The sequence below is a fragment of the Triturus cristatus genome, chromosome 5_2, assembly GCF_964204655.1.
Source record: "Triturus cristatus chromosome 5_2, aTriCri1.1, whole genome shotgun sequence".
In the NCBI taxonomy this organism is placed as follows: Eukaryota; Metazoa; Chordata; class Amphibia; order Caudata; family Salamandridae; genus Triturus; species Triturus cristatus.
In genome coordinates this window covers 939,869,260-939,882,018 of record NC_140588.1, presented here as the reverse complement: position 1 = coordinate 939,882,018, position 12,759 = coordinate 939,869,260, and positions in this window count along the sequence as shown.

Below are 12,759 nucleotides of genomic sequence, written 5' to 3'. Positions count from 1 at the left end.
GCAGTGCTGAAGTTGTGTCGCAAGTGCGACGCAACTCCAGCACTGTTCCAACCTGCCCGATCCCTAACATGGTGCGTCACGCCCTACGCCTGCTTGAAGCAGGCGCAAGGATTTGACGCACCAGCGTCGGAAAAGTGACTGCGTGAAATCTCATAGATTTCACTGCGTCACTTTTCCGAGGCTTTTTCCGACGTAATGCCCACCCTGCATACATTAGACCTGACGCAGGTTTAATGTGGCGCAGGGCTTTACAACGTGACGCATCTCCCTAGATGCGTCACGTTGTAAATCTGCGGCAGCATGGCGCTTGCTTTGCGCCGCCGCTGCGTCACAAAAGTGATGCAACGGCGGCACAAAAGTGGTGCACAGGGCTTGTAAATCTGCCCCCAAGTATATAGGTTGGGACAATGTTAAAGGCTTTGGAGCACACATATGGTCTGCAGGAGACTTGACGGGCACACACAGCGGATGCTTGGGGGCTAGGCCATCACACTGGAGGGTTGCAGGATGGGCCAATGTGCATACAATGAAAATGAATGGGTAGGGCAGAGTGGCACATGGGAATTACAGGGGAGAAAATGGGCTCACAGGAATGCAGCCCAGGAATGGATTGCCACCACTCGGGGGTCGCAGGAGCACCAAGACTCGCTTCAGTGAACTGGGGATGCACAGAGAAGATGTCGTTAACACAAGAGGTCTGCCTTGAGTGGTAGGTAGGCACATAGAGGAGCTGCAGCTGCCAAATGTCAGTGTTGTGCTTTATAAACATAAATTAGAATGAGAGTGTTCAGATACTACTGCATTTTACATTAGAGAGGCTGCATTCCACTGAAATCGGACTGGCATCTCTAGTGGCAAAGTCTTCCCAATCTAGTTACTTTGAGTATCTATCTATCGATCGATCGATCGATCGATCTGTCTGTCTGTCTGTCTGTCTGTCTGTCTGTCTGTCTGTCTATCTATCTATCTATCGGTCTACATCAGATTAGTATCCATGTATCTGCGCAAACATATATATGTACATATATAAAGAATATATATATATATATATATATATATACACATATATATGTGTAACAGATATATATGCTGCTCTCAAATCTAAATCTCCATATTGCATCCGTAATTTCCAGTGTTTTACTTCTAAAAAGACTTTAAAATGTCTCAAATAAAATGCATATTCCCACTTAGTCTAGTGGAAAATCTTTTATTAATGGTTTAATTTCTTTTATTCCCTCAACCGGATTTAAAGGTCCAATTACATTAAAAACATGCTCGGACCACTGCGTTGTTGCCTTTCAGCGCTTAATCTTTAGCGAAAGCCCCATCACTTATCGAAAACGGAAGAAGGGCAAGGTAACGAGAAAGAGTAATGAGTTGCAGCAGAACACATCAGTCAAAGTTCCCGAAAAGCATCTTTTCCTTGGAAAAAAACAATCGGAGTCAGTGATATTTTATACAATCATTTATTGCACATTAACTGCGTTCCGGTGACGCGTCTCTATTCTATGGTGCCTGCTTCAGAAGCCGTGACTTAAGCCGCGCACACTGACCACTGATTAATAAACAATCCGTGCGATTCCTTCTACAGCAATAATTTGAGAACCCAGACTGAATGAATGTGAAATCTTGAATTTAAAGTTTCACTGTATTTAAGGTACATTTTTTTTACTTTTTCCCCAAATATATTCAGAAAATGTGATTACGCAACCAGTGCACCACTTGTCGCAAATCTTTCTATTTTTGCGCGTGTTGTTACTGCCTCCCTACACGTTCGTGGTTACATGTTTTCCATATTTAGCGTGCTTAGCCGAACTTCCCTTTACTTACCTGCACCTCCCTCCTAATCGGTAAGAGAAAGGTCAAGTAGAAGCTGCTACAGATCGGGAGTGATGGAGCAGAGGCGCGGGTGGATCAGGGAATGAAAAATAAAACTTCCCTGGACTGGCCAACACCTCTCCTCCATCGTCTTCTTCCTGTCTCCGTCAGCAGCAGGAAGTAGCAGGAAGCACCCAGGCTCCCAGGGTCCCTAAAGCCAATCACAACACTGCAATTCAGCGTTGTAATTGGTCTGAGCGCCGTGGTTCTGCTCTCAGATGGGGACTACGAGGCTTTGCTTGTTCCTCACCAGGCCGTGTAAAGCAAGCCTGGTGGGAAAGATGCAAAGTGTGCATGACTCTTTGGCCAGCCCAAAAGGGACGGCTAATCAGTCATGCACATATAAGGTTGCAAACCACTCCTCTCCCTGTCTGGCCAGCCCCGCCACTCTCCGAGAGCCCGTGACTTCAATAGGAAAAATAAACTGATAATAACAATACTTTATTATCAGTTTTGTTTTCCTATTGAGCAGTGGGGTGAGGCTCCTCTGCCTTAGCGGGAGGAGGAGCAGCCACTGCGCTCATGGGGTTCCCAAATATGCTATTTGCTGAAATAAAAATAATGAATATAAGTAGGAAAAAAGGAAAAAATTGCAATGTTTTCACTTGTAAATGTTCGCTCCCTAAGGGCCAGTTCACAAAAGTAATATACTGTGACGTCCATCAGAATTGTTCAGTTATTAAGGTGTATTAATTGTTCAATGTTAAAAACATGCGTTACCCTGAGCCATCTACTGAGCTTTAGCTAATAGTAATTTTTTTTCAGTTTTAGCAATATGGCAGGTAAAATCTAATGTATGAAAAACTGTATGAAGGACAGATAAATCTCAGTTTAGGAAAGTTCAACTCTGAATTTGTGGTTACTCATAATAGCATGTGATCCTGAATGTAATAGAAAACAAAAGTTATAGCATTCAGAATTCTCATACATTTGTTAAATAAAGCAGTACTCTGCATGTGTGAGTTTGACAATCACACTTGACAGGAAAGGCCCTCATAACAAATGGTAACATCAAGATTTTTGATGTGAAATAAATTGAATCCTAGGATGGGGTTGGTCCAGTATTTTGACCTTGTGTTGGTAGGGGTCTACTGTACCCTTGACTGAATCACAAATTAGTAGTCAAACTTAGAACCATCAAAATATCTCTACTTTTTATATCATTTAACCTTGTGTATTTGGTTTTTATTGTGCAAAAAACACCAAACACTTTCTCACCAATCTACATAAAGATCACTAATGGGTCACTTGACTTTACCTCATCCACGTTTCATGAAAGTCTGTTAGTTACTGCTATGGGCTTGACAGTTATTTCTCAATCACAATTGACACATTCCTGGCTGTACATCTGTTTCTTCACTTTTTATACACCTGTAACTTCTGTCTCCCTGGGCAGAGCTTAAAGAAGCTCACTAGAATCACTGAATCCAAGGGCCTGATTAGGATGTTGGGCGAAAAACCTCCGATAGCAGTCGGAGTTTAAACCTGCGGGGTGATTCCGATGTGGTTCCAATGGGCTTAAGGAGCCTGTTGGTCAGTCGGAAAGTCTGCATATGGGCAATAGTGCAATCAGAAGATTCCTTTCCGCAATGGTGTTGTTTGTCTGACATCGTAATAAGGCGCTGATTTGAGAAGGTTGCTGCAATTCGATCAAAGGAGCAAAATCCAGTCAAGATTCAAAAATGCATTTCCAATGGATATTGCGATGTAATCATAAGTTATCAAATATGTATTGTGACATTCCTTGATGCATGTACATTGACAAAACAATAAATCAAAATAAATTGCTTATGATTTGCATATTCAATTTGTCTAAATCACTTCTAACAAAATACCAAAGAAAAATAAAAAAATATGTGAATTGTAGCATTGTACCATGATATGTCTTACTTAACATGTATTACCTACTGGCGGTCGCCAGTAGGTAGTTATAGTTAGGACCTATTATTCATAGGAAAATCGTAACATCCCCCGGGGCTTTGCACAAAGATTTGCGGGGGGCACACGGCCCCCCACTGCCTCGGGGACCGCCACCCCCTGGGGCTCTTTTAAAAAAAACGTATTCCTGTGTGGGGGGCCTCGAGCCCCCCATACACCCCGGGGACCGCCACCTCCCCGGGGCTCTAATTATTAATATTGGGGGGTTTGTGACGGACCCCCAAGCCCCAGGGACCACCACCCCCTGGGGCTTTGCAAATGGTGGGAGGGGGCTGCGAGGCCCCTCTCCTGGAATCCTTGATGGCCCTGGGGACCGCCACCCCCCAGGGCCGGCTCCTGCAGTGTCCCGGGGTGCCCACCACTGGGACACTGCTGTTTGCTATGGCAGGGCGGGAGTATCACGGCCCCGCTCTGTCATAGCAAACTCTGCTTTGGTTTTTGGAAGAGAGAGAAGGGAAGCCTGCTTTCTCTTCCAAAAACCAAAGCCGATTGCTTTTCCACACGGGGAGCTGCATCTTAGCAGCCCCCCATGTGGAAAAGCAATGCCGACTACCGCAGGAGGCGGGGAGCTGGCGGGACCGTCGGGGTATTGGGGACCCCTCCATGGTCCCCAACGGAGAGGGCCAGCCCCGGGGATGGGGTCCCTGGGGCTAGAAGTGGCCCGGGACGGGGGCCACATAGCCCCCATCCTCAAACAAACAAAAAAAAAAACAAAGGCCGGCCCCGGGGGATGGGGTCCTAGGGGCCATAAATGGCTTGAGGAGGGGGAAAATGGTGCCCCCCTCCAAACAAATTAAAAAGAAAAACTGGCCATGCCCCGGGGGATGGGGTCCCCGGGGCCGATTATGGCCTCGGGAGGGGGGCCCCCTTCCAATTTAAAAAATAAATAAATAATAAAATAGGGTTCAGGCCCTGGAGGATGGGGTCCCCAGGGCCAATAGAATAGGAAAAGAAGGGGGCCACACAGCCCCCAGTCTTAAAAACTAAAAATAAATAAAAAGAAAGACATCGCACCGGAGGCCCTTCCCTGCAGCACTCTGCAAACGCGCCCCCTGGCATGTTTGCAGATGGGGAACTAATTCCCCTTGAATACTGGGGGTCCCTGGGGGCCAACTAGCCCACCAGGTACCTCCAGTATGAGCTGCATTGCAGAGAGGTGTTCAGAGGCCACGCCCCTTTTTACACCTTTCTACAGCGCAGCTCTGTGGCGCTTAATGGAGGTACCTGGTGGGCTAGATGCACCCCAGGGACCCTCAGGATTCAAGGGGAGTTAATCCCCCAACTTAAAACACGCCACAGTTTTTAGATACTTTGGGTACTTTGCTACCGCTAATCAGTGTCAAAGTATAAGGGTTCCCTATGTAAAGTGTAGTGGTAATTGGTTGGCCATGATTAGTATGTTGGCCTTACTAGTAAAGTCCCTAGTGATGTGCACTGTGTGTGCAGAGGCCAGTAATGCCAAGGGTGTAGAGAAGGGAACTCAGGCCTTCAGTGCAGGGCCTGCACGCAGAGTTCTAAGTTGGCATGTTGTCCTGACAAGTGCAACCACTTGTCAGGCCTTACTTTCCCTTTTGCATACACATGGGGCACCCCTGTGGTAGGTCCCAGGCAACCCCTGGGCAGGGTGCAGAGTAGGTAAAAGGCAGGACATTTACTGAGGTGTGTGTTATGTCCGGACTGAGAAAAACACTAAAAAAAAAATAATTCACTGGTGAAAGGCCATTCTACCCATAGGATAGAATGGGGGAAGCTGGGTACTGTGTTTTGGTAGCCTAGTTTCCTGTAAGTTTATAATGGACAGGGGTAGTTTTAAATGGCAAAGGCTTTGGCCTCTTTCTTGATCAAGAAGAACCTCTGCCACGGAAGGAGTTGCTGAAGAGACTGCTGGATAGGACTGACCCTTGCTTCATAATCTGGGGCTGGCTGGCAGTTGGTAGCTTTTACTAAGGAAGAGACGGAAGGGACATTGCAGTGGGTAGTGTCCCCTCTTCTTGAACAGGACTGTGCTTCGTGCTGTGTCCTGAACCCAAAGAACATAAAAGTTTGCAGAGAAGTCCCAAGCAATGCGGTGTGCGTGTGCTTTTGCAGCTTGAGACCCTCAGAAGTCGTGCCTTGTGATCGTGGGCACACAGGAGTAAACTGAGTCACGGATGTGCAAGGAGAGTGTTGGGGTGCAGCCAGAGCGTTGGTGAGGAGTGCCTGGTGGTTATGTGCACCGGGAGTGAGAGGGTGAAACTCGGCAGCACAAGGAGCGTGTCGTGGTGCAAGCCAGGGCGTTGGTGAGAAACACCTGGTTGTTGTGTGCACCGGAAGAATAGAGGAGACTCGGATACGCAGGGTGCATGTCGTGGTGCAGCCAGGGCATTGGTGAGGAGCACCTGGTCGTTGTGTGCACCTGGAGAAGAAGTGAGAATCGGACACGCTTGGTGCGTGTCGTGGTGCAGCCAGGGTGTTGGTGAAGAGCGCCTGGTCATTGTGTGCACCGGGAGAAGCAGTGAGTCTCGGACGCGCATGGTGCATGTCGAGGTACAAGCTGAGGCATTGGCGAAGACCGCCTGGTCATCGTGTGCACCAGAGAATAGGCAAGTCTCAGACGCACAGAGTGCGTGTCGCGGGCAACCCCAGGCACTGGTGAGGAGTGCCTGGCTAGTGTGTGTACCAATATCAAAGTAGGTCTCCACAGTGCTGAGGGTGGGTCTCAGTGTCTACTGAGAATGCCGGAAAAAGGGCCAGGTTATCGGGCCCTCGGAGTGAAGCAGTAGCGGCCCGGACAGGCAGCCCCGGAGGAGCTGAGCCGCCGGCCCGAGCTTGCCGTGCCCATTTGACAGAATTCTGGATCAAGGCCCAAGCCGCTGAAGGAGGAGAGGAGAGTGGGGTCGCGCCCCCCAGGTAACGTGGATCACCACCTGGGGTGGGGTGAGGGCCTGGTGGGACACTCTCTCTGCCTCTTGCTTCTGTCAGCTGCACAAGCCTGTTGCTTCGGCTCAGATCTAGGCCCGTGCTGACCCAAGGAGGGGCAGTACTGGGGCCGGAGTGAGAGCGGTGCTTTTGCGTCATCATTGATCCATGATTGGGGGCAACTGTTAACGGAGCACCTAAACTTTCGTATTAAACTTTGCATTACTGCTGCTAACAAACTATTGAACTGTCGTATGATGCCTAACTCTAAGTGTCAAACAACATGCTGGGTGCACTACGCACTGCGTAATTTTACCCTTGCAGAGTACATGATTGTAATGTGGCGCATTGCATTATTTCTTCATCGCACAGTCCAGGATTATTACGTTGCGCCTTGCAGTGTTTTTCCATTGCACAAGTACATGATTGTAGCGTGACGCATTGCTTTGTTTCTTCCTTACACAGGGCATGCTGGTAGTGATACGCATTGCACTATTCCTTCTGTTGCAAAGTACATGATTGTGGTGCTACGTATGACATTGTTTCTCTAGTGCACAGCACAGGGGTATATCGTTACGCTTTGCAGTATTTCTTTTCTTTTGCAACGTGTGTAATTCTAGCAATACGACCTGCCTAACCTTTTGGGAATGGTTTGAAGTAACATTAACTGTTGGTTAGAAGTGGTGGTTGGGATTACAACCTACCAATCCAACGGAAGGAATATTACCCATTATTATATGTTGATTTTGTATCGTGTGGTCATATTGTATTTCTTCTTATATAAAGATTATACTCGTTTTATAAAAACTTGTTTGGTGTCTATTTGTGGTGACACCAGTGGGTTGCTGTGAGTATAGTTGCACATACTGTACACGTATGCCTTGGAGATAAGCCTGGCAGCTCGTGTCAAGCTACTAAGGGGGTGAGCAGGGCTATCTCAGATGGTGTCCTTACTTAGCTTAGCGTTGAAACGAGGGGTCCGAATATCGCACCTGGCAACAGCGGTGTGGGACAGGGACTCCCGCCTCCAGCATTTGGTGGCGGTGGTGAGAGACTAGGACCCCCACCTCCAACAAGGCAAAATAGAGGTAAAAAATAAGCAGAAAAAGGCAAAATAATGGGCAGCAATGTGCAGGAAGAGGCAAAACAGAAATCAGAAACGAGCAGATTGAGGAAAAGTAGAAGTCAGAAACAAGAAGAAGGAGGCAAAATAAAGGTCAGAAATAAGCAGAATGAGGCAGAATGAGGACCAGCAATGAGCAGAAGGCCATATAGAGATACGAATGATACGAACGAGCAGAAAGAGGCAAAATAGAGGTAAAAAAACAAGCAGAAAGAGGCAAAATAAAGCCAGCAAAGAGCAGAAAGAGGCAAAGTAGAGATTTGAAATTAGCAGACAGTGGCAAAATAAAGTTCCTAAATAAGGAGAAAGAGGCAAAGTAGAGATCCTAAAATAAGCAGAAAGAGGCAAAATTAAGATCAGAAACAAGCAGAAAGAGGCTAAATAGAGGACAGAAACGAGCAGAAAGAGGCAAAATAAAGTTAGAAATTAGCAGAAAGAGGCAAAATCAAGGCCAGCAACGATCAGAAAGAGGCAAAACTAAGCTAAAAAATGAGTAGAATGAGGCAAAATAGAGGTCAGAAACGAGCAGAAAGAGGCAAAATAAAGGTCAGCAATAAGCAGAAAGAGGAAAGAGATAGGTGAGAAATGAGCGGAAAGAGGTAAAATACATGTCAGAAATGAGCACAAAGAGGCAAAATAAATGTCAGAAACTAGTAAAAGGAGCACCCACTCACAGACCGACCCACTCAGACATTCATGCACCCACTCACACAACCAGTGAGACACTTATGCAGCCACTCCCAGGCCTACTCAGACACTTGCACACCCACTGACACACAGTGAGACACTCACACACTTACTCTAAAAGGTTGCAGGTTATAGTCAGGAAATAACATTTTAAAAAACCTTAGAAATTCACCTAAAAAAACAGAGGTTATAGGTAGAAAATTGTCACTGAAAAAACAATGGTTGCAGGGATGTTATAGTTAGAAAATTGATTTTTTTTCTTAGAAATTCACTGGAAGAACCAAAGGCTACAGGGATGTTATAGTCAGGCTGAGATTTCACTCATACAAAACCAGCAAAATTTATATATATCTCTATAATATATATATATATATACATATATATATATATATATATTATCTACTGGCGGTCGCCAGTAGATAGTTATAGTTACAACCTAGTTTCCATAGTAAATCTCAAAATTCTATTTTGAATAACTTTGGCGCCAGTTGACGAATCCTCGCGAAATTTTCAAAACTAATGGGGCGCTCCGTTCAGCTCCTACCCTGAAAGTCTTGGGGTGATTCATCAAGCGGGGGCCGAGAAAAAGGGGGGGTTCCAAAACGCGTTTTCCCCATGCATTTTTCCATAGGACCTTTAGTCGCAGCTACAGCCCGAACGGCTGAACAGAATTACGTGAAATTTGGCAGAGAGGTAGCCATAAGGTCAAGGAAGTGCCTTTTGTAGGTCTGGTGTAAATCTGTTCAGTATTTCCTGAGAAAATAGCATTTAAAAGCATATCAATATCTATGCCGTGCGCGAGCGCAATTCTGATTGGTTGTTAGATGTCGGTAAACATTCGAATCGGTCGAAACCAGGAAGTGTCGGCCGACATTTTGTCTCTCGTAGTCTGAGGGGGTGAAAAAAAAAGGTGGAGAACGTGAAAAGGGGGCAGAGTGGACAGTTCCTGACCCCCTAGCCTTGGTCAGGGGGCCACAGAAGGACCCCCAAGGGCGAAAAAATCAATGTTTTTTTTTTTTTTAAATTCGCGAGGTGCGCGCACGTTGAGCGCACAGCGAATTGTGGGTGCTCGGAGCGCGAAGCGCACCGAGCGACCACAGCGCGCGCACGGTGCGCGAAGCTCACCGTGCGCTGATGACTTCAGATATTACATCACTGATGACATATGTGTCTTTATGAAAAATAAATATTTGTAATATATGTATAGCTAAAGATTAATGGAAGAAGACATGGGTAAATAAGTGTCTAAATACAGTGATGTAATATCTGACGTCATCAGCAGAGGATTGCGGTCGCGTGAGTTATAGTTGCCTGCACTAACTATAACGGGGGAATTTCATTGTTTTTTTACGAGTGAAATGTCCAGCTAACTATAACATGTGTGAAACCTATGGTTTTTTAAGTGAATATATATATATATATATATATATATATATATATATATATATATATATATATGTGCAGGATCCCACAGTAAAACCACGCCGGGTCAAACAACAGGCACAGACTCTGTTGCGAAAAGATATGTATTTATTTCGGAAGCTTGTCAAGATGACGCATTTCGACCGCAAGCCTGCGGTCTTGCTCACATAATGCGCTGCAGTGATTGACAGGGTTTATATATACATATAGTTAGTGACTCTTCCATTTTTACCATACGTTAAGCATTGGTGACGTGGCTCACATAGTTGCTGTAAAATAAGTGAGTCATTCCCAAGGGATGACAGCGTGAAAGGCCTCAAAGCAGTGAGATAACAGACATGAATGAAAGACTGAAAGGTATAAATGTTTAAAACTGCCCCACCATTCAAAATAGTATGAGCAGCACAAAATATATACATACACAGATGGCACAAAATTTGAAATAGTTCAATATAAAAATGTAAATGCGCTCAAATGTAAACCTGCATCGAAAATGTACTTTTACAGACCCAGATGGTAAGGAGATATGTCACCTATATTGTGAGTGAAAATGTTATACCTCGTCAGAGCACAGTAATTGAAGATCAGTTAGGGATAGCGAGATCTCGACGAGTCAAAGGATAGACAGACTCGAAAAGAAGGTAATGTTATGTCAAACAAGTGTCAACACGGAAAACAGTAGTGGGAATGCAAATTACAAAGCTCTAGTATCTCGGGTCAAGATAGCTGGGTCCACAAAGAAAGTGGGTGCCGGGAGTTGGGAGAATAAAGGGGATCAGGTTGAGGATGTAGTCAATCGTTACAGGTGTATTGTCTGCTGCAATGCACAAAACTCGGTTAGCCAAATGCGAGCAGGCAAAAGGTGCCAAGTGGTGAGGCATTGGTGAGCTATCAGTGCAAGGGTCACTACCCGGTCAGGGATCTGTCAGATTGAACATTAAAGGGGTGCGGGAAGATAAGTGGAGTGCTGGAGTGTCGAGTATGTGCAGATTGATGGTGCTCTATAGTTAGGGATAGAAACCTAACTAACAATTCATATATGCGTGTTTGAGTGAAAGTGCCATGTAAGAGTGAAATTAAAACAATCACCGGTACATTTGAATCCTCGATGTATGATAATGGCGTATGGCCATAATACTGAGGGCCAAAACGATACAGTTGACCTCAAAATGAAAAGTACGAATACAGTATAAACAAAAGAGTACAGTACATACACTATATACAGTTGGTGCCGAAGCATGAACATACATTGTGGCAATAAACTTGCTGGACCTATAGGAAGTTATGAAGATCTTCGCTCGTGTTGAGCCCAGCAGGTGTCTTGGTGTTGAGCTCAAGAATGTATCTAGACTCTAGTCGGTGCAGTAATTTCTCTCTGTTGCCGCCCCTTCTGAGTGGTGGCACGCGGTCTATGATAACGTTTTTAAGGTGTTCCAGGTTGTTACTGTGGATCTCCTTAAAGTGTCGTGCCACAGGGTATGTGGCATCATTGTTAACTACGGCCCTGAGGTGTTGCAGAATGCGGAGATGCACCTGCAGTTTGGTGCTACCCACGTATCCGAGGCCACAATTACACTTGAACACGTAGAGTACTCAGTCCTGCAGGTGAGTCTATATTTGATTTTGAGGGGTTCAGCATGAAAAGGGGCTGTGACCTGACTCATGTTGATTCCAAATTTGCAGGCTCTGCAGCGGGTGCATTTGAAAAACCCTTTGATGCCTGATAGCCAGTTGGTTTTGGAGGACACCTCTATATATATATGTATCCTGAAAGCATTAGAAAAGAATAATTGAAGCGAACTGACAAAGTGGTGGGAAATGAAATCCCTTAAAAAATACCATGAGGCTGGAAGAATTCCAAGAGGCCTGCGTATTATACTTGCATCAAGTTTTGAGAGCCCTAAACCTCTCATGCTCAAGGAATGGGCGGAGAGCAATTTGGACGCCTCTATGAGACCCGTATATCTGCTGATTAAATATGCCAGAATTGATTGCGTGGTCAATATTTCAGAAATTGAACGTATTAATAAGGAACTTGATAAACCTGAACATCAATCTATTAAAGACATCTTTGAGAAAAGCCTTAAACAGCTTAAAAAACAAGAAGAAACGATCAAATCCAGAAAGGAATTTAAATTTTGACGCAACAAAAATGATTACGAGTCCGGCCAAGTATGTACATTGATCAGAAATTCGATTCAATTCGCCGACCAAAGGGTGCTAAAGCAATGATGGGTAACCACAACAAAAAGGGCTCATTGAGCATTGTCTCCAATGCATCCACATCTGATGTAATCACAATTCATAGCGAAACAGATTCAGATGATGGTGGAGAAGCAATAAATGCGCAAAGGGAAGACCTTGGCAACCTCACACTAGATGAAGAGCTGGATTTTTTAAAGAGAGAGAGGAAACAATTGTTGAGACCAAGGAATCCAAACGTTCAACAAAACAAAGGAGGATTCACAGAAGGCACCAAAGAACAAAGTGCCTCAAACATAAGAGGCAAAAGGCAGCAGAATTGCAGGTGGAAGAAACACTAAAAGAAAGTAATGAGACTGTCATTAACCTTACTGACATCCAACTTAGCCAAGCAGAGAGTAGACATGTATAAATTCATAAGGAAGTTAAAACTAACGAAATATTACAGGATCAAGCAATCAACCAGTGAGACCACGGCGGACAAGCCGACAATAGGATTGACAAATCTTATTAACCTTCAAGTATCAGATGTTTCTCTACTACACACCTTACATGAATTATCTGATGGTGACAGTGACACTAGCGACTCTCAAATGGAAACACAGTCAATC